Source organism: Thermobia domestica, chromosome 4, assembly GCF_964235325.1.
Source record: "Thermobia domestica chromosome 4, izTheDome1.hap1.1, whole genome shotgun sequence".
In the NCBI taxonomy this organism is placed as follows: Eukaryota; Metazoa; Arthropoda; class Insecta; order Zygentoma; family Lepismatidae; genus Thermobia; species Thermobia domestica.
This window is the reverse complement of record NC_137457.1, coordinates 58,238,297-58,263,132: the sequence shown is the minus strand read 5'-3', so window position 1 is coordinate 58,263,132 and position 24,836 is coordinate 58,238,297.

The following is a 24,836-nucleotide window of genomic DNA, read 5'->3' as shown; positions in this document are numbered from 1 at the left end:
AGCCGTAATTCTCAATATTCGCTTGAAAGGTAAGTGATGACCAAAATTCCCGTGTGATTTGAAATAAACCGCATTAAAATGGGAAATTTTTTACAAATGTTATGATTGAATGAAGTTCACCCGTTCTAAAAGAAAAAAAAAACTGTAGTCCCACATATATCTTACCACTCTTCACAAATATATTTAAGGATGTTAGTACATATGATTTTTGTCAATACTCTCCGTTAGTGGCGTAGGAAAGGGGAGCCCAGAGAGGCCGGCCCCCCAAAGAGGTCCGACAATGTAGTTTGATGTTTGTAATTTTTTATATATTTTTATGTTTATATATATATTATTTCTTTTTTTTTTGAATTTTTCCATATGTACCTATAACAGCACTTGCCCCCCAAAACACACATCCTGGCTACGCTACTACTCTCTGTGGGTCTTCTTCCATTCCAACATTTCTGTATTTCTTGAGCAACATTTCCCCTTGCTTCCAGAAATAAATGAAGTATCTAAAATAGAACAAATATAATTCTTTGTAAAATATACTCTTCAATGTGTACGGCGTTGGCACATCACGTATCGAATATATACTTCATCACACCAAAACCAATCCAAACTACACAGTGTAATAGACCTTGTTGCAATGAACTGGCTTCAACGCTATATGTTAGACTGTATATGTTACAAGAAAACCTGTAAGAGTAATGAAAACTATAGTCACTGATGAAGAATTCAATTACGTCGAAACAGTTAATTTTCACTTAATCTTTATTACAACAGTACGGTCGCCACCCCAAACGAGAATCAGAAAAGAAAAGAAATCCTGCCGTATATCCAATGGTAGGAATTGGAGTTTCTTGAGAAATCTTTGAAACATTACAATGAAGCTGCAAGTTAAACAATAAATCCCTAAGTCCCTCACCAGACAAAAAGATGTATTAAAATAGAATATTATATTTAGTGAAGATAGCATTATATTACTTTGAAATAGAACTTCGATACGCGTCAGGGATTTGCGACACTATTGTATTGGCAATTGAGAATTTTGTATTCGGCTGAATACAAAATATTATATCTTAAAATAAAACCGTGTTAGTGGAACAAATAAAATGCACATATACTTAAATAAACTACAGGTAAAATCGATCAGGTGGGCAAAAATGATAAAAGTTTCAACACAAATACATTTTATGTTCTGCTTAAACACATATCGAAAGAATTCAATCGAATGAACATAACTTTGAGAAACCCTAAAAAACATCAAAATTTTAACTCGACAGCAGAGATACCAACATTTAAAGAATAAGACATAACACATAAACCGTATTACGTTATTAAAAGAATATATTTTATAGCAACGAGAGAACCCCGAAAAAAACCACGCACACGGTTTTTGTCCACCACAAAGTTCACTTGGCGGGGGCAGGGATCGAACCCGGGACCCGAAGCACCAGAGGTGAACGCTCTACGACTGAGCCACCGCAGCCCAAGGGGTTAACACTCGGGGTGACTACTGCAAAAGGTATTGTGGCCAGTTGCACACAACAGGATACCGTTGCGAAACATTCACCCACGACAACTACTAGAAGAAGGCCTGCAAGCAAAGTGACACCCGTAGTCCTAAGGGTTATCCATCGAGTGCTAAGAAAATCTCCCATCTCAACGTGATATGGTCCACAGATTTCACTTCGTACCCTCAACCAGGGTTGGCAAAAACCATGTTTTTTATTGAAAAAAACAAAGAAAACGTTTATTTTTTGTTTAAACCAGGTCTTTTTGGTTTAAATAATTTGCTCTATGTACCTACACCTCATATGGACAGAAAGAAGTTTTTTTTCCTTGGTGTTATTATGCAACAACCGGGTTATGCTAGAAGGGGTCACATAAGCCCAAAGTGGAATCCAAACCACTTCTCTGCTTACACCCGAGAGAAATTGTCCTCCGTTTGAACTCGGAACCAGGACTAATTGACCACAAATGCGATACGTCTGCCGACTCACTCACGAAGGACTCCTGATTAAAAAAAAAAGTTGTACTAATCTTTATATACTTGTTAATATAATTGTCAAGAGTCATTTCCGAAGGAGAAAAGGTAATCAGTTACACAAGTGAAACCATTATACAGAATTACATATTGACAATTACAAAGTACTGCAGAGTACCGGAGAACTAATTTAGTCCAAGTTAGTTCACTACGACTTTTATTAGTCCAAGTTAAAGAAATACAACGACTTAATTTGCATATCAGTAAGAAAAAATGAATAAAGGTACGAATTATTTGAGTCCACTTTGGCTCTGACCCATTTATACATAAATAGTTAGAAAAGATACTTCTGATTTCAATAAATGCCTCTCGTGGGGTTTGTAACCCCCCAATGTATGGCATTCCAATGTATTTTATCAATAGTAAAAATTATTAAAACGAAAAAATATTTAGAATTTCTTTGATTGCAATTGCATAACAATAACAAACTATTAAAAAATCACAAAAGAAACATTCATAAGCTTATATATTTAAAAAAAAAGTTGCTTTTGTAGTATAATCTCTTTGAGTAATGAATGGAGAATTAAGGCCTGAGTATAATACGAATAATATACGGGAGTGAAATGTGATAACCCACAAATGTGTGTTCATCAAGATTTTCCGAACACTTACACTTTTACGAACATTTTTCGTTTTTTGGTTTAAACCAGTTGGTTTTATTGAAAAAACCTGTGCAGGGAGTTTCACTCGTGGATTTATGGTTGTTACGGGATTAAGATATGAGGGTACGTTTATGATACGCAAGGTCGAAGAAAACCTGAAGGTGGATGCCAAATACTTCCAAGAATCCATTCCGATATTTACCTACTGGAGAGATATCCTACAATTGTATCTAACAGACGCGAAACAGGCGATGACCCATATGGACAAGGCTTTGACTTATACGGTCAGAACATCACTACGTTTTAATGAGGAAGTGGCAGAGGAATTAGGTATTCGCGTCATTCTGTTTGAGACATTTGCTGTATTCTGTTTGAAAAGTATTTAGCTGAGACTTTTTTTCTTACAAATTATATAAAATCAAAATTTAAAAAAAAATCTTTTACTTTTACCTCCCACGTATATGCTGACTAGGCTAAAGGAGATGAATCAAATGGTAGAAATAAGAAAGTGGGAGGAAAAGGAAGAACCCGAGGAAACCCACGCACATGTTGTTTTCCCAACACAAAGTTCACTTGGCAGGAGCAGGGTTTGAACCAGGAATCCCATGCACCAGAGATTAACACTCTACAACTGAGCCACCGCGGCCCGCAAAAAATCAAAATAAGACAGTCTGGTGCACTACATTTTGGAAGATTTACAGGTAAAATTCAACACTTTCCATGAAAAAACATGTTTATAAGGAACGAATTTCTACAGGTAACTTAAAAACATACAATGTAATACAACTGTATCTTAGGTTTACTAATGTTAAATCATTACAAGTGCTTTACGAAGAATAAAAGATGAGTGCATATGAAAAATGGCTCTATTAGATGCTATTCTCCGCGGGCGGCTTATTTGTGCACCGTGTACACCGGCATCATATTTCTGCGCAGTATTTTGTTTACAAGTGGAGAGTTACTAATACGAAACCAAAACACGTGCTATTGAAACTCGATCATTTTCAAAACGCACTTACTTCCACTACCCTCACCTCTGCATGTACTCACTATCGCTGACGCGCCTGCTCCCTTCGGACGTATCCCCGCGCGGGCCCACCAGCTTCGCCCTATTAGACTCGGTTAGATAACATTCATGCTATTTAGTGGCTACCCAGCACAGATTGATTTTTTGCGCTATTTTTAAGCTACGTATTTGGAAGCCGTATTTATACGCAAATCGTAAAAGAAATGTAATTTTTCAACAATTATTTCTAGAGGTCCCCTTGAATATTATTTATGCCAAGTAAAATATATTCTGCCCAGTGGAAACCGTCTAGGGGACAATAAAAAGGAAAATGTTGAAACAATTATAATACCAAAAATATTTTAAACACCAAAAATATTTTAGAGAAGCTCAGTTTTATAAAGTCCCGATTTCTAAGATGTGGATAAAGCTAACATATGCTTTGCAGAACAGTTTTCTAGTAGTTAATAAGACACCACAACTTTTAAGTTATACTTATTCGGGTAATTTACATAATGAAAAGCTAACAGGCTTCCAGGTAAAGTTGCCAGATAAAAGAGAAAATCAAGAAAAGTTAATAATGTTTGTACTTTCTGCTTTTAGTTTAAATACTTGCCTATTAACTATATTGCTATAGAGGAGTGTAAGAAAGATGGAATTTCTATCCAGCATGAGTGTTATTTAAAAGAGTGTATACATATTGAGCATGACTGTATACATATTTTACTAATATAAATTCTCTCTTTCTTACTTTTTCAAAAAATATTGATCTTGCACTTCATGGTCTATTGGATATGAGTAATGTTGTTCCAGATTTGTTTCGAAAAAGGGTTTAATATTACCAAACGTTTGTATCCACTAACTTTTCGAGAAGTATCTCCACCTAATAAGGTTTATTAGCAGTGTATTAAGAAGAGAATGCAAGAATTGGAAGAGCTGAAAATACAACAAATGCATGCAGAATATAGAGATTTAAATACGAAGACTGTAGAAGAAAGAAAGGGTATATATCTAGAATTATTAGCCGTTGTAAAAGAGAGAGAACAGCAAGAACAAGAGCTTAAGAACTTGTTTTCTAATTTCTGGTGCAAACTTTATATTGAGTCTTCTTATTATATCTTTGCTTTTACTATTAAAGAGATTGGGTCTTGTAAATATGTAAGACCATTCGTAGTTAAGAAGAACCACCCGTCTAAAATAAGCGTGTTTGTTGTCTAAAAGGTGGTTATAAGAGTATGATTGTAAACTTATATTTCCATATGAATTACCTAAAGAAAGAAGGATTTTGTTTTTGAAAGCATAATGAGCTTACTGTTGTTTATTTAGTTTTGCTACTTTGGTACCCGGTGGTTTAACACTAGAACGCCCAAAGGGATCAATTTGGTCCTTTTGCGAAATTCATATTTTCATATGTACAATATTTTAAGGAATTGTAATGTGGCATTACCTGACTTTCCTAAATTGTTGATGCCGCATAGCGAGAAAATGATATTGTGGTTGTGCAATTTAATAATGTGATATCGATCGATTTGCCTTAAACGCCCAGGGGATCAAATTGATCCTGGAGTTGAAAATATTATTATACTTCCTCGTATCGATTATTATTTTGATTTTCCCTGAGTTGCTTTTATAAAATGATTTAATTTGTCAAACCAAACTTTACGAAATGTTCCTTTCCCGGTACAGGACATCTGTTAGGCACTATTGAGTTACAATGTGCAGTCATAGCGTCATTTGTCATTACGTGGTAGTCACGTGACAACGGGTTTGGCTCAATGCAGCAGTTGACATTTTGTTCGAAGGTGTAACAAATAAAATCTATGAATAAGTAACTTTATAGTGAAGAAGCATCTACGAGAATGGCAAGAGTAAACAATTAAATCCTCGTGAAGTTCTTGAAGAGCTTCAAAGAATATGCGAAGACGAATCTGATTGGGGTGGAATGTCATCGAACTTAAAAGACAATTTGGAATGGGATACTTATTGTAGTGAGCAATCTTCTGAAGAAGTAAATCTTTCAGTTGAAAATGAAACTACCGAATGTGAGTAAATTTTATCTCAATTTGTTTTATTCAACATATGTTTAAATTCTCTACAAGTCAATAAGAAAATCAAATCATTTCAGACATTTATTGAAGAAATGTGATGAAATATTCGTTACATAGTACTGGGATCAACAGTAAATTTTTAGATTTCACTTTCCTGTAATACCAAAATCATAATGTATTACAGGATTTACCTATCATAAAGTTTAGCTAAAATTTCAAATCTTTACTTTGAGCAGAACTGTGCAGTTCAGTTTTATGTACAAGGGCGAATATGCTAAAAAGAAAGCTGCTATCTATCATGTATGTACAGTACTAGAACAACTAACAATCGCCCTTATACAGAAAACAAACAAAAATAAGCACACTGTCACTAAATTGATTCGTATTACTGCTATGTTCAAAGTAAAGAGTTGCCACTAAAATAATATTACGTACGTTGATATATTATATTATTTTTACATTACTCGTAACCATCTCTAACACATGACTGATTCTTCCTATGCAATATATCGATTCCAGGTTCGTCGCGTTGTCTCAGTTTATTTTATAAATGCTAAAACAACCTTACTCATTACGAAAGTAATAACATTTCTTCCTATTTGGTCTCTTGTGAAGTTACATTTTATGGATCAATCATATACTTTACATGAATGTTTTATAATTTCATAAAATAATATAATAAATTTACATTATCTATTTGTAAAATACGAAATTTTCTCTCTGCTTTTTCTGCAGGCGTCCAGTACATAATGAAGTGAGATTAGAACAAGGTGGAAACATGTGTGGATGTTCAGGTGAAGGCATCAGTGCGGCGGCGAAATAATATACAGCTCCGGACGGTACTGTATGAGAGGAAATACCTGCTAATGTTAGAAACGCGGGTCGAAAATGTCTTCATAACATTCTAAGAGAAATTCCAGGGCCAACCCCGCATGCCACAAGAAATGTAGGTAGTTAATCTGTGTCAAGTGAATAGCGCTTATTCATAGACAAACGCATACTTACCCACATAAAGTGTACCGAAGCAGAAGCGCGTCTTGTCCTGAAGAACGATACTTGGTCACAAAGTTTATCTCGAAGCTTTCCTAGCAATTCTGTATGCTCGTGGCGTTAGTGGCATTGAAAGTATTGAGGTTCATGCAATGTGGTCGAAGCCTTGAGGATTGCCATTTTGTCCCGAGACTGTGAGCAAAAATCGAATTTGCGAAATAATGAGGTTCCTAAGATTTGATATTAAAGCTGACAGATTGATTCGTGAAATTTGCTCTTGTCTCTCAAGTTTGGTGTAGCTTCACTAAAAATTGTATTGCATGCTATAAACCAGGACAGAACATTCCAATAGATGAACAGTTGCTTCCTAGTAAAACTCGTTGTCCATCGGGCAAAAATTCTGGCTGGCTGGAGTTGTAGATGCGAAGTATATTTTGAACGGCTTCCATTGCGTTGGTAAGGAAGAAGAACGCCCTGCAAATCAAAGAATTCCGGAGTACGTTGTCATGCGTCTTGTGGAGCCATTTTCTGGCAAATGTAGAAACGTTACTGCAGACAACTATTTTACGTCACTAAAGCTCGTTGAAAATCTGAAAGCAAAAGTCATCTACCATTGTTGGGACAGTGAATAAAAGTAGAAGAGAAATACCGAAAGAAATTAAATCAGACAATGCATCTTTGTGCTCGACAGAGATTTTCAAAAGCAAGGACGTAACAATAACGGTTTATCAAGGTAAGAAAAGTAAGAATGTTTTGGTACACCGTGAACATAATCGACAATAATAAGAAAGTTCCTGAAACCATTGCTTCTTATAATGAAACAAAATACGGAGTTGACATTGTAGACAAAATGGCCAAGCAATATACAGTGAAAGTTTCGTCACGAAGATGGCCAATTCATACTTTTTATAATGTACTTGATCTTGCAGTAATTAATGCAGTTGTAATATATAGAGCACTCAATGGAATGAAGATATCACGAAAGGAATTTATTCAAAGCCTAGCAGAAGAATTCCGGACATAATACCTGCTGCTTCGGTCTGAGGATTCAAATGAAGCCACAAGAACAGAAGACGACATAGATTCAAATTCAGAAATACCGCGTAAACGACGTAATTGCCAAATTGTTGTAAACTGCATAAGAAACAAGGCGTATGCAAACAGTATCACTTACAAAAAGGTATTTTGTGGAAAATGTGCTCCTAAAGTATGCAGAAAATATGAGTAATCTCGGTCACACCGGCACAGTATTGAGTATCATATTAGTGAACAAAGACGAAGGAAAGTTGTAAGCAGAACCATAAATAGAAGTAGTTACAGAGCTTCCAAAATAAATTTTTTAATGAGATGTAAGTAATGACTACTATCTTCTTATGTGGTAAACACTCCAAAGATATATGTTCACATTTTACATGCATACACACACACACACACATATATATATATATATATATATATATATATATATATATATATATATATATATATATATATAAACTTGCTAATAAAACTTTACTGGAACTTGGTTTTGTTTTCTTAGACAGTGAAGAAAGAAAAAAGCTCGAATAGTGTTTAGCAGAAAGGTAGGTATATACAGAAAGAAGCTAGATATCAAATTGATCCCTACGGGCGATCTAGGTGAAACGAATTTCCGGGCGTTCTAGTGTTAAGTTATTTTAATAGTTATTATTTTACATGCATTAGTAGTGTTATTGTAGACGATAAAGAAGAATAATGATAAGTGTAATTGGAACCTCGACACATTCGACGAGATCGATACTCTATTAATGGGAAAAATACAAACTAATTTTAAACTGAGTTAGTATTATTCGATGAGGTACAATATAGGTACCAAATTTCACAAAATTAAATCCCCACGATGAGCGGGTTTGCATATCCAGGCTCCTAACTACGAAAACATTTAGCTCAGTCCAACCTCAATCATTTCACGAATTCAAACTGTTTTACGTATGTTATTAGGACATAATATCGATTGTGATTTATTCTAAAAACACTTTTATACATTGCAAGAGCTGTAACGTTCAAATATTTACTGAGAACTCATAGTCGTATCGGAATAAACAAAAGTGAGTATGGAACCGTAAACTGCTATAACAAAAGGCAAAAGAAGACATACAAAGGCATACAAAACGGTCGAGTGGTTTGGGTCGATACACTATCAATCACATGTTTGTGTGTTCAAACCCGATAATAAGTTGTTTCTTTTTTAAGTGTCTTCCTATTTTCATCCGGAGGCTGAAAATATTTTTTTAGTAACTCATTGAAAACTTCTTTTGTTTCAAATTCGATTAGAACGGAACATTATATGAATTGCGAATCTTAAATCCATAGCTAAAAAAATGAAGTATACTCGCTACTCTATTCTCCTCTGATTTGTAACGAAAAACTATTTATAAACAGTGGTGACTTCAGAAAATTATCCTCGGGGGGAATTTCAATATGCGGGGGGAGGGCAAACATTGGTAGTCCACATTGAGCACGATCGAATATATGGTCCTGAAGGCGGAAATTTCTTAGCTCGAGAGGGGTCTCAAATTCTCCCTCAGATCACGTCCTGAAAGCATCATTGCTTAAAAGCTTTTCGTAACAAATATAATATTACACTTGTTTCTCGTTCACATTTAGAATTGGTAAAATCATAACTTATAGAGGATTATAATAAAAGTATAAAAACTACAATACCAATCATGTATAAATTGTCTTGTAAGTTACCAACTTTGGGTCAGATTAAAACTCAAATATTTGTTTTCGGATTGCACTTAGAAGTAAGTCCTCTCTATATAATTCTGATTGGAAAGCCATGTTTAACACTAATTAATTAATCAATATTTATACAAATATTTTTTTTTATTTTACTATTTTTACTATTCAATATTATATACACTTCATTTCCAAAATCAAAATCTCGAAAATGTATATTGCACGAGTGCAGACTCGTAAATAAATGATTATTTATCATATATATTGGTCTCTATTCGAAATTCTATTTAATCGAATCCGACAAGAACACAGACAGAAACAGGTGAAAAAAAAGAGAGAAAAAGGCGTTATAGCCGGCGGAGACTCGAAGTAAGTTCGAATGGTGCTTTAGAAGCCGAATGCCTTAGACCACTCGGCTATGGTAACAACTAGTGACTGTAGCAAAGGCTTCGAGTAGTAGTTCTTATTACAGAATAACATTTTCTATTGCCTAAAATTTAAACCTAATTTACTTTGATATAATATATCTATTAATTTGTTACATGAACACGTTTTCGTTACTTTGATGAATGATGTATGTTGTTGATATAGATTCTATTATTACACGTTCTTTCGTAAATATTATAGAAAGTATCAGGGTTATTTATGATCTTTCATGGTAATTGACTGGCGCATGCGCAGTACACAGACAGTTCAATTGGAAGGCGAGGAAGGAAACGCTAACACAGTGTTAGAATGTTTCATCGTTGTGAAGTATAAAGAACAGCTAAAATGTATTTTACGCTTGTCATTGCGTAAAGAATCACCAGGTTAATGTTTGTCCAAGTTCTTACTAATCAACTGGACTCATGAAAAATAATTAATATTGTCATTACTGCACAATATGAAGAATAAAGAACGTATATTACACCACATTGTTCTCGAATTCGAACTTAGCTAAGGAAGGGACAATAAACAAAATGTGACTTATTCATTCGAATTGAGATAATTCAATGAAACTAGAAATTACACAATCAAAAGGAAAAATATCGTTAAAAGACAATAATACTTTTATCCGAGATGTGAAATAAAGTTATTAATTAACTGAAATGAAAGTAATATTGGGCATGATATAGAGTAAGAAAAAAAGTAAATGTATTCATAGAAACGTTCAAAGTAAATTCACAACTACTTTTTGAAGATATACTGCTCTTCCTTTATGTTTTAACGAACTAATAAGTAAACAAGCAAAGGAAAAGAATGAAAAACGAAAGTATTGCTCTTGAAAAAATATAATAAATAAATGAAACTTAAATAAATGTTTACACAAAAAATAACACACTAGTAATTCGTATAGTCACCTCCAGAGTCAGTAACTTCTTGAAGTCTGGAGGGGATACTAGATACAAGTCTCGAGCAATACGACGGCGTGTCACGAAAATGTTGCCACAGTTCCATAACATGATTTTGAAGAAACGTTTGGTCTCTGTCTTCACGTCTCTCTTTCCATTCTTGCACCATGTAGGCCCACAGATGTTCAATTGGGTTCTAATCTGGGGATAGAGGGGGCCACTCAATACAAATTAACTCTGGATGTTCACTTAGCCACTCTCGTGTTTGCCGGGAAGTTTGAACAGTACTGTTGTCATGCATAAATATATATTCTTCCGGTTCGGGGAAGTTTCTTTCTAAGGACGGTAACAACGTATTTTCGAGGATATTAATGTAAACACTGATGTTCATTCTCTCAGGCACCGCAACCAAATCTTCAGGACCAGCAGCCGTCATGTATCCCCAAAAGTGTGCTGATATTCGTCCTGAACAAGAAGTTCTGATAATATTTTTTTCAGCATACCTGGTTCCGCGCGGTCTATACAATATAACTCTACCTTGTTGGTTAGACTTGAAAATCTTCTCGTCGGTCCAGATGACTAAGTCCCAATATGACTGAGGTTGGGTTATGTTATTCTGTGCCCATTCCATTCGTCTGGCCTTGTGAGTCAGAAGAGTCTTCCTAGCGGGTCGTGATCAGTGTAGACCAGCCCCCAATAATCTTCTCCTTATTGTTTTGTGAGAACAATTATATTCTCTGGCTTTGTCGAAGAGGATTGACGTGTGGCGTAGAGGTCTGTTGATTACTTCTGTAACTAAAGCTTGATCTTGAGCTGCAGTTGTCACTTTTGGCCTTCCACTTCTTGACCGAGACCTGAACCATTCACCACCTTCTTCATGTCGCTGAACCCATTTCTTGACCGTTTTCTTGTCACATCCCAGATCTCTAGCAATCTGAGGCACAGTTTGTCCCATTTTTGCTCGGCCTATGATTTCTCCTCTCAGAGCAACAGACAGTTCTCCACAACCTTTAGAACGAGGCATTTTGAGAACCTGTTAGAAATTTGCGTTATGGCGTGTATGACAAATGTCGGTAAAGTGCATCTTTCTGTTTCTACTGCGCAGGCACCAGTCAATTTTCATGAAAGATAATAAATAATCCTGACAATTGCTGTAATATTTATGAACGAATACGCAATAGAACCTATATTAACAACATCATTCGTCAAAGTAAAGAATACCGTAAACATAAAACAATTTCAACAGACTATTACATCAGGCCAAAATAGGCTTAAACTTCAGAGAATACAAAATAAATTTCATACTGTAACAAAAGATTGAACATGAAACACCCTTACTATATTTTTAACTTGTCACATTAGCCGAGTGGACTAAGGCATTCGGCTAGAGATTCTGAGGCACCATTCAAGAGTAGTTCGAATCCCACCACAGTACATTTTGGTTTTACCTCTTCTTGACGTTTCTGTTTGTGATCCTGCCGGATTCTATTAAATATAATCCCGTAATACGCTAAAATATACGTAATATTTGAAGTTCTTAACCTCTCATTTTTACATTTTTCAAGCTCAATTGAGAAGAAAGAGGGAAAATGAAAGTACAAAGATTTACAATAATTACTTAGCATTTACTGTCATTGTAATTGTGGATATTTTATTTATGGAAATGTATAATGAAATAAAATATATTTAGTAGGTTACATGTCTCAATTTTTCGGTCCTAACTTGAAAGTTACAGTTTAGGCGGTGACATATCGAAGACCCAGGGGGTTGAGGGGGTTGTAACCCCTCCCATTGAAACTTTCATATTCTATTGAAATAAAAAGTGTTTCAGTTTATAATCTTGGAAAAGCAACAATCACTGTGTGTGGAGGACGGTTTATTTATACTACGATTTATCACTTCCAAATGTGTAGAAGATGTGACTGGATATTGTGTATAATCATTCAAGAAATATAAGACAACGGAGGGACTTCGTAAACCCTTCACGCCACCCCAGGAGGACGAAGTGCGTCCCGCCGTCCTTCGGTTGGGAACTACTGCTTGCGAGGGAAACATTCTAACAGTGTGTTAGCGTTTCCTTCTTCACCTTCCAATTAAACTGTCTGTGTACTGCGCATGCGCCAGTCAATTTCCATGAAAGATCATAAATAACCCTGATACTTTCTATAATATTTACGAAAGAACGTGTAATAGAATCTATATCAACAACATACATCATTCATCAAAGTAACGAGAACGTGTTCATGTAACAAATTAATAGATATATTATATCAAAGTAAATTAGGTTTAAATTTTAGGCAATAGAAAATGTTATTCTGTAATAAGAACTACTACTCGAAGCCTTTGCTACAATCACTAGTTGTTACCATAGCCGAGTGGTCTAAGACATTTGGCTTGTAAAGCACCATTCGAACTTACTTCGAGTCCCCGCCGGCTACAACGCCTTTTTCTCTCTTTTTTTTCACCTGTTTCTGTCTGTGTTCTTGTCGGATTCGATTAAATAGAATTTCGAGTAGAGACCAATATATATGATAAATAATCATTTATTTGCGAGTCTGCACTCGTGCAATATACATTTTCGAGATTTTGATTTTGGAAATGAAGTGTATATAATATTGAATAGTAAAAATAGTAAAATAAAAAAATATTCGTATAAATATTGATTAATTAATTAGTGTTAAACATGGCTTTCCAATCAGGATTATATAGACAGGACTTACTTCTAAGTGCAATCCGAAAACAAATATTTGAGTTTTAATCTGACCCAAAGTTGGTAACTTACAAGATAATTTATACATGATTGGTATTGTAGTTTTTATACTTTTATTATAATCCTCTATAAGTTATGATTTTACCAATTCTAAATGTAGAACGAGAAACAAGTGTAATACTATATTTGTTACGAAAAGCTTTTAAGCAATGATGCTTTCAGGACGTGATCTGAGGGAGAATTTGAGACCCCTCTCGAGCTAAGAAATTTCCGCCTTCAGGACCATATATTCGATCGTGCTCAATGTGGACTACCAATGTTTGCCCTCCCCCCGCATATTGAAATTCCCCCCGAGGATAATTTTCTGAAGTCACCACTGTTTATAAATAGTAGGGTGGTCCTTGGGTATATGGGAAAAAATAAATTTTCGAATTTCTTCCGCCGCACCCCCTATTTCTTTTCCTTTGGTAATAGAAACATCATACACAAAATTTCACAAAAATCCATCAACGCTAACCCGTGCCGCAAAGCAGTTGTTTTCTGTAAAAAGAAATCCATTTGAATTTCAATGGCACTCGATTTACTATTTGTCAATGAACGTATAATAATTATCACAAATGTAAATAGGACAATATAAAGCTTTCCTCTGTAATTCAGAATTGACTGGGTTTCAAATACAGTTGGTTGGTTATCAGGCAACAAGCTACAAGCATCATGATCATCGTCCGTATATATAGTACTTATGGTAATGCACAGTGTTATGAACCACTGTGGAAAAGATCTTTGGGTCTGTTTTTCATGCCACTTACTTCGTTAGTAAAATTTACCTGAGTTATAGAAATCAATCAGCAAATAAATACAAGTAAAAAATTTAATGACAATGGCTGATATTCCAAAAAATGGACAAAAAATATATTTGAATCGTAGATCGACTTAATGATAACTTTTACTTTTTACGCAAGGTAGGTTTTCCACATCCTGGAAACAAGTTTCTATAGTCTTTCACCATAGAACTGCATTGTGATTTTCCATTTACTTTCCGCTCTTTCCGCTGCGTCATTTGTAACATGCAGCTTATCAACTACTTTTTTCAGAAAAGAAATTCATCATTTGTCGACCAACAAACCGGATCAAGGTCTAGAAAACCTGTAGAAATCCGAAATCTTTCGAAGAACTTTTTCGAGTTTTCTATCACAAAATCAGCAATCTCTTTTTCTTCAATATCATCTATTTCACTAGCGTGCAGTTCAAATCGATTCTTCGTTTCATATGAACTGTCACTATTTTTAATTTTTTCTGCTATTTTGTGTTTTGTTCATTATTGATATTCTCGTCAAAAAATAAAAGTGCTCACACTCCTCTGAGAGGTACCAAAGACGTTAGGAAAACTTCAATAAAGTCACTCTCGAGACATCAGAGTTTATTTGTTTGTACGTTTGAAGGCTCTTCAAAAATTGTAAATCTTGATGTGGTGAACGAGATGCACTGGGACAAGAAAACCAAGTAAACCAAGCTTTTCAGAACAGGAAAAGTGCACACTTGACGCAGTCCTTCTTCTTCCCGCTCATTTAATTTAAACTGATTACTAAAGAGAAATATTTTTAAACATCATAAGGTTTTTCCCATCCACCTTGCCTGATGTACAGCTCCAGGAAAACGGAAAGAAATACCTCCAGGAGGCATACTTCCTAGAAAAATTACTGTAAGCTCCAAAAGTTCTCCGTAATCTTCTCTACATTTCCAAATTTTGAACAGCAAAAACTAGTTTATCTTTCTTCTTATTCCAAAGAACTGAATTAACACTTCGATTAGAAATTCATGTAACAAAATTGTTGTGATGAAATCTCGGCCACTCTTCCTGGAAACTTTTAACAATTGGCACCTCTGGACCGGAAGAAACTGAAACACATTCTTCAAATACACACTTTAATATCAATTCAAAAATGTTATGCCTAAACAAGATATAAAACAGAAGATATAAAAGATCTTTTTCCAATTTTTGTTCAAGAAGAATACAAGCTCCATTGATACGTCCAGTATTATAAGAAGTTATGTCCCAATGCCTCTGCTGTTGCGACTAATATGCGTATGGAGCTCTATCAATCAATTTATAGTGATCAACAGCCACAACGAGTCGTGGAGTAATAAAACGTACTTTCCCTCTTCTTCTCGAAGATCCTGTCACTATCTCATCAGAATCTACTCCTTCCATTGGAATCGTATTTTCTGTGCTGTGGTGAGTATCCTTGATCGGTATTCTTGCTTTAGACCAAAACATTTCTGTTTCACGAATTGCTAACCGAGCATTCTCTCTTAAAGGTAATTTCACATTCGTATGTTATAAAAGAATGCACCAAGTATTTGTATGTTGGACAGTAACTTACAACCCAATATCTGTTCACTCATATTACCAACAAGATAAATACCACTACGATAACTGATTTCACTAGACACCCAACACATAATGATTACTTTGTTCATTTAATCACATGTAATGATACAAGGCACAAAATGAAACTTCAATTCCCTAAAAATAACAATCATATCAAAAGATGATAAATGCAAAACGAAAGAACGCAAATACATATTACAAGTAGTCTAAAATTATTTTATTTTAAATAACAGTTGTAATTAAGAACAAAGGGGAGAACCATTTAGTTATAAACGGTCGTGAAAAATAATTGTTTGAAATTTATTTATTATTTCCAATTTAATTTTGTTCATAAATCTGCTCCAAAGTACTTAACAAATGGGATTAAATAGAATAATCTAGGTCTTTGAATGTATTGCCATCTATTGAGCAACATAGGAAACTACTGTTTTCTAAATCTTATTCTTATAAGGATTAAAATGTCTTTGCGGCACCATTTATCGTTGTCATAACGAACTCAAATTTACAGATAACACTTTTCTCATTAAAAGGAAAAAGATTAAGGGGTGCGGTCTCAGATATACACAACTCGAGAAATAAGGACCACCCTAATAAATAGTTTTTCGTTACAAATCAGAGGCGAATAGAGTAACGAAGTATACTTCATTTTTTTAGCTATGGATTTAAGATTCGCAATTCATATAATGTTCCGTTCTAATCGAATTTGAAACAAAAGAAGTTTTCAATGAGTTACTAAAAAAAATATTTTCAGCCTCCGGATGAAAATAGGAAGACACTTAAAAAAGAAACAACTTGTTACCGGGTTAGAACACACAAACATGTGATTGATAGTGTATCGACCCAAACCACTCGACCGTTTTGTATGCCTTTGTATGTCTTCTTTTGCCTTTTGTTATAGCAGTTTACTGTTCCATACTCGCTTTTGTTTATTCCGATACGACTATGAGTTCTCAGTAAATATTTGAACGTTACAGCTCTTGCAATGTATAAAAGTGTTTTTAGAACAAATCACAATCGATATTATGTCCTAATAACATACGTAAAACAGTTTGAATTCGTGAAATGATTGAGGTTGGACTGAGCGTAAATGTTTTCATAGTTAGGAGCCTGGATATGCAAACCCGCTTAACGTGGGGATTTAATTTTGTGAAATTTGGTACATCCGACAGGATCATTATAGGACTAATATAATAGCGCATTAATTGTACTTAAATCATATCATAAGGTGCAATATACGTAACCACGTTACCCACTTCCTCTATCAGAAACTGACCTTAAGAAATACCATGAAGGAGTACTAGCACGCAGAGCCATGGAACAATTCCTGTGCGAAAATTTCATGCTCACATCCTGCCAGAGAGCAGCGGCGGAAATCTGGTCTCAACATTCGGTAGTACGTGTAAGACCGTTCCCATATATATAAAGCAATGTTCAAAATATTTATGAAGTTGATGAAGCAGTTAACATCGGTTTTAATTACCTGGAGAGTTTGTTGTAAAGGTTTGGAAAGCAGTCACCATGAAGATCGAGAATTGTTTAAAGATATCACATACAAGAACTTCCGATAACGTAAAGTCAGTTACGTAGAATACTACTATGTATAATGGAGCTTTGAACCAATAGTTGAAATTGAAGTGTTTTAACATCATAGAAAAAAATAAAACTTGAAAAAGGCTGTTTTAGTATATAATCGGGACTGCTAGGAAGTTATTACTACTGATACTTCCTCCCTTCTAAATCTATTTAAATTTCATACTTAAGTAGATGCCGGAATAGATTTCTTCTTGGAAAATAAATTACGAAAAATGATGGATAAAGAAAAATAGTTTGAGAGGGGCTTCACTCAAAAATGCTTTGCTTTCTTTAAATCACTAGACTTTTGGGAAGGGGTCTTACGCATAGAAATGACTAACATTAGAATCTTATAAAGAAATCCTGGAATTAAGGTGGGCTTTAGCCTGAAGGCCCCAAACCCGGTAAATCCTCCACTGACTTACTGGGTTCTTGGTGACATGATGTTCTTAGACATAAAAAGTAACCAAGATAAATCTATTCACGGGGATTTTTTCTGTTTCTGAGTTGACATTTTTGTCGGAAATGTGATTACCTATCAGAATGTAGTTCCTGTGCTGTAACCAGAAAATACAAAGACATAATTTTCTGTACAAATATCGGTAATTTACACTAAGTACCGATACCTATACCATCATTCTAATATCAATATGTGTAGACTGCATGCATTTTTGTGTATTATGTGAAATCTACAAACGCTGGACTTAAATATTGCTTTGACATATTATGATCTTACTTTGATGCATGCGGTGCAATGTATCCTCACCTACGTGGTAACTACACCAAGTTTAAATTTCAATAATTATGTTCATATTAAAGGTTTACTAACCAATTGGATAAATGTTTTCCTTATATATATAATCATGTTATATACAGTGCTCTAAACCATTACCTTTATAAGTTACATGCGATTTTCTTTGAAAATCCGAGCAAAGTAACACCGTTAAGGTGAAACAGTCAAGCCAAGAGAAATCAATTTCATCTCACTTTCTTTTGAGACAGTCGGACACAAATTATCACACTTATCCCCAAAAAACACTTTTCAAATCGGATTATTGGGGGCAGTCTCCTCAGTTCCAATATTGGAGGGGACATGTCTCCTCAACCCCGAGAGTTGTGCAATTGCCAGAGAGATAGATATATATTACGAATACACACTAAAATAAGAATTATATATCAACAATTACAGAATGTTATAGATTGGTTTTAGTGCCGGCGATCTATTAGCAGAAAAGCAATTTAAAATGATGCAAGCTTCAGTTAAGTATATCATTTGAAAATATTAATTTCTTAAATTTTGATTTTGTTGTAGTTAAGGTTACCTTTCATTAGGAGGGATATTTAAGATTTATATATACAGTTTAATAAGATTTGTTTTAGAAGAGTTCCGCTGAGAACAAAAACTGACTCTCGTTTGAAAGATGCAGAACTGAAATCCATCAATACGGTATATTCAAATTAAATATGTAATTATAATGCTTTCATCAAAGTAATGCATATTTCAAATAATGATGTGAGTTCAAACTACTAATGATAGAAGCTAGTAATGGAAAATCTCGCTAAAATAATAAGAAGTTGTAATTCGATTGCAATAAATGTGATATTCGAAATTTGCTAGCTATAGAGTTCAAAATAATAATAAAATCATGAATCTCTTCTAATACTCTAAATTGGTGTTTTAAACTTTAAATCTATATGCTTTTTTTTTTACATTTGAAGCGAAAGAGCACCTAATTTTATTTGAGAGGTATAATGGAAAACGAGCTTGTGTTTCACAGGATATATGACTGCGATAATAAATTGCCAAACGGAGCAAAGCATACGAAATATTCGCTGGTAAAATAGTAGACATTTTGCTAAAATTAGCTAATATTAAATTTTAATTTACTTGGTTATTTATTTATTGCAGATTCCTATTGACGTGTGTTAGAAAACTGATATGTTCATTTTACACATTCAATTTTGTATCGTATCATATATAAACATTAATTTCGTCATGAAAATTATTTTTGCTTGTAAAGTAGAAAGGTTAAATGCGAACAATGCCTCCTCAGCTCCGTAGATTAAGAAGTGGTGACCACTATGAGAACTAATATGCTCTCCTATCATTTGTAACATTTATATTTTATATTTTGTTTCTTCTCCCATTCCATTCACTTTCTTTATAAGTATTTGAACACATTACTAAGATGCATACAAAAATTATTAAAAAAAACATTTACGTTGCTCTTAATAGATTCGTAAAGCAAGAAATTTAACTTAATTTAAACCAGCTCTCAAATGCTGAATTAAATAGCAGGTTTCCTCTTTAGAAAAGGAAAATGTTATCTGAACCAAGATTGAAAATAATAACTTAGAGTGTCATACAGGTGGAAATTTTATAGTAATTTGAAAATATTTTTCTATCCTCATAAAATTAATGATTTAAGAGAAATTAATTAGCACATTATTTTGTAATGAAACAATTGTTCATACTCACCACTGCAGTACACTGTAACACATAGAAAACAAATAATATAATATAATATTATTAATTTTAAAATTCCTCGCTTTTTCATGTATTATAAATGCAGCTTAATACTTCCCTTTGCACAATAACACATATCCTAATGATACACATACAGTTAATGCACAGCCACATACACACACACACACACACACATATATATATATATATATATATATATATATATATATATATATATATATAATTTAGGATACAAAGTTAGTTACAATTATGTAAAGACCACAGGCCTAGCTTAAAATGATACTTACTTAAAGGAAACACGAACATAATCTTTATTTACAAATACAGGCTTCTTTTTACTTGATGCACTGTTCAGTGACGTTAAATTTATTCGAAACTACATTTACAGAGCAAACCTTCGAAATACTCAAACAAATTTCGTACTTTTTATCTCTCAATTTTGTCAAATATTTTACCATCATGCAAGTGTCTGAAATTTAGAAACAAGAATTCTACGTCTACGTCTGACAAATATTTGCATGAGGAGGGAACTCCATCCTTAATTCATTGATTGATTTTTACCATCGTGATTACACATGTGTGTATTGATGTATTTTCATCATGAGACACAGCTTCTTTGTTGTCCAAACATGGAAGTGATTTTGTTTGAAGCATTTCTGAAACCCTTCAACAATTTTCCACGATAGTTGGCATTCATTATCTTCTTTTTCTTTTAAAGAATAATCAATATAAACCATACCTGGTGAATTCGAAATATAATGACGCTATGACATTACTACCAAGTGAAACTCCTGTTTCGTTAAGCGGTGTTACCAATTTTCATAGGAGCTTATGGTGATTTTGAAAAATGATATTTATTATTAACTGCAGGATTTTTTTTACTTCAACATAATTTCTTAATGATCGATAATAACTTTTTATTAAGTGATGTCGCATATTAAGTGTATTTAAATAGGAGGGAGAAGAAAGGGAACCAGTAATGACTAATTTGTTCGATATATCGTATCTACGTAGACTGCGTAGGAGAATCAGTATTACTAAAGAAGTACAGGTTTTCAGGAGACGATTTTTATTTCACAATGCATAAGTATGATTTCCATATACTAACATTACCAAGACACAAGTATTCAACTGACGTTTAGAATTGACTTATACCAAGCTAACTGGAGGTAGAGCATGACACGTAGATCTAGAATTTTGACTTGTCACATTTTGACAAACTTCTGACTTACACTGTTTATCCCATGTAGTCTAGATACAACTTCGTTGCTTAATCGGACGTTAAAATAAAATTCAACTCAACTCCTTATTAGATATAATTTTAGAACTTCATATATAAGGTAAAAGGATTGTGTTGTTAAAACGGTTCTTATGATTGCCGACTACTAGAATTGAGCTTTCAAAGTTCCGCACAACTAACTAGGCCTACATAATAACACACATTGGGAATGTACACAAAAATAGTTTGACAATTCAAATTAACTATCGTCTTCACATAATGATTTGAGTAAATTCTACGAACAATGTTAAACAGTTAAATGAAGGAAATAAACTCAGATGCGAGTTATAAGAAAAACCCTTTAGTATTACATTCTCGAAAGACTGATATCTAAATCAAAAAAAGATTATATAATTATATGCTTCTTGTACATAATTTGTGGTATATAATTACTAAACAAGATCAAATTCCAATTATTACAATACGTCATAATACTGTCGACTGTGTCTTCTTAACTAAATAAAAAACTTCTACATCTTGGATTAAACTGCGTAGGCAGTTTATATGTAAAGAAAATTAATTATAAAAGAAAATCAAATTTAAAGATTTAAAATTCAAATTTGCGTACTAAGCAAAGAGAAAGAGGCTCAGTAGTTATTCTCCAAACCGCTGATTGGCAAAGAATTAATCACAGGAGATTGACATGGACTCTCCTGTGATTTATAATGCAGAATAAGTAGTAAGTAAAAATATAATTTTATTGATAATTTTTAACTTCAAATTACTTTAACGATTACTTAATACAATGTAAGTATATACCAAGTCTTTCTGCACGCTCCTAAGAACAATTAGTAAGATGTAAAGTCAATTATTGGGATCAATTACAGAAAAAAACTGAAAGGCCACTTACTACAATAACAGTGTAGACAAACATGATGGATATAAGCAATTTCATGTTTGTGATTGGCTAACACTGGAAAATGTAAACAAATCCTTATCGCTGATTGGTCGAACGCCTGTGTACGATGTTTTGTATAAAGGAAACTTCAACAGATATTTATATCTTTATTTTTTATATAAATTGGTCTCCTTAACTGTTTTATAGTAAATATTTGCCAACACTTATTCAAATGTTTGTAAATAAGGGTTACGAAATTTTCCAGAGAGCAAATTGACAGTGCAGCTAAAGTTAAATAGTATTATTATTATTATTATTATTATTATTATTATTATTATTATTATTATTATTATTATTATTATTATTATCGTATATGCTTTGGAATCTTCATAAAGTACATGTGAATCAAAATTATTCACAACCTTAATATAATACCTTCTAATGAATGCATATTTAAAAAGTAAGTCAATAAATAAATAAAACAATAAAAATAGAATGAAATCCTCTGAAAAATGCGCAAAACCTAAAATAAGAATTCTTCATTCAGAGAAAAATGAAACATAAATAGAAAACTAAAATCTGAATATTATATTTCATTTAAAATACTGGTTAACAATATTATTTGACAATTTCGTATATTTGGAAACAAATTGTAAACTATAAGTTGCTTTTCATAACACTCACATTTAATTTATTAATTTTCTTTCATCTCAAATACAATATCCAAAATATATAACTATTTAAAATATAATACAAATATATGAAGCGTTGGAGGCAAAGTCGCGTAAGTTAGTTTTGAAATACTTGGAGATACTGTGACTTACGCCACTTTGTTGTGAAGGGTAATCGTGAATTCGAATTTACGATGTTCCTTATGTTTCCATGTGTTGTCTTATTTTTAACTCTGGGAGACGGACCTTTGCATCTAACAGATTATTCTTTCAATTCGCAGAAACGGCTTAACACTAGAAATGATTGCACGAGTCAAAACGACTACTTTCGTTTTTCAAAAGGCAAATATTGTTAATGTTTTTCACTTGGTTCTTACGACCTTTCCTGACTTTATCACATATTTTCTCAATATATTGTATATGTATTTTAAAAAAAATATTTCAATGATTAGTTCTCGAGATATTGCTATATATACCTACAAGGACTGTGAGAGTCGTTTCGACTCATTGTTATTAGAATAGGAGTTTTTCTTTAAAAAATCAATTATACCAACTAGAATCTTTAGTTGCGTATAGCTTTGATAGGAGAAAGGCCTACGCATTTTATTATTATTATTATTATTATTATTATTATTATTATTATTATTATTATTATTATTATTATTATTATTATTATTATTGACAAAGAACAGAGCATTCCATGTTGTAATTTTTCATATTTGTCAAATGTTGAACTATCTATGGTACATGCATACCCAAGCAAAAAATATACATATTTTTAGGGACATATATTGTAAAGATTCCCACATCAGAACAAAGGCACCTGCTTAACACCTGCCATTATTAACGACCGTAGACGATACACTAAACAGGAAGACACGAAGGAAGCTGAAAGGAGACGGAACACGCGAAAGGAGGATCAGCCCCCGGAGGAGGACACATAAATGAGACACCACTGAGAGACATGGCAACAGTCGACCAAATAATCGCAACCTATCCTAATAACCTTGAAAGCTGCTTTGAGTCTATTTTTCTCCTAGCCGCAACTAAACCCTGGATCCTGCTATGAAGCTAAAAAGTTCACCTTCGGTATTTCCGTACCTATTGAAGTCTGCTATGAGCTGAGGTTACCTAGAACCGAATTCTTGAATAACCATGGAGGATGCTATAAAACAAAGGGTTTCCTGTACAGAAAATTTCAACCTAGAAACCCAGAAACATTATACATATTTTATAAAAAAATCGTAGACACAAAAATAATAACTTTATAATAACATTGGTGAAGGGATAAGTCTTGTTTTATCATTTATTCTATGCATAAAACATTTCATGGTTATAGGCTCGGGAGGATTGTACGTGACGCTCTTTTTATTAACTTCTTTATCAGCCACAAAACTAATGAAGTCAGTATCAAACTTCATCTAAGTTTCATTGTATTTCCTTGTTTCCTTTGCTTACCTTTCTTGTGTGAGATTTTAAGTCGGAAAGAAGGCCTGAAAAAACAGACATATAAGTCAGCAGGAAATAACAATACAAACCTTTATATGACAGAGGGTGGATCTAATATGTCTTTTGGTATGCCTCATCTTACAAATTATTCGAGCCACGTCCATCAGGACCCGGGCAGGATTTTCATGTTCTTCGATCACATGACAATTATGCAATGATTGTCACCAACCAAAAAGGACGAATTTTTTGAATATACTTACAGGATACAGCGCTAGATTTAGTGTTACAACTTATGAACGAAAATTAATTCGGAACATTGTCTTACGAAACTTTAAAATCTAAATCAGTTTCATTAAGCAGCCCGAAGTTTTCATCATACAAGACAGAGCAGGAACTATTGACATTCTAGCAGGGAATTGATGAAACCCTGGATTCGCTTTTTTTTTTTGTTTCGTGTAAACTCCGTGCGATTTGACATTGAATAACAGATGCGTCAGAAGAAAAGAAGATCCTACACTTATCTTAAGGATTACAAAGTGATTTCCTCAGGATTTGACATTAGAGTGATTTGAAACAGTAGACGCTTTACAAACTAAGCTTAACACAGTAGAACTCGCCCTATGACCTTTTACAAAAAAAATCATGCAGAGATGTCACAGACCCTGCACACGCTATATGGCCAAAACCTATACCACACCCACAGTATC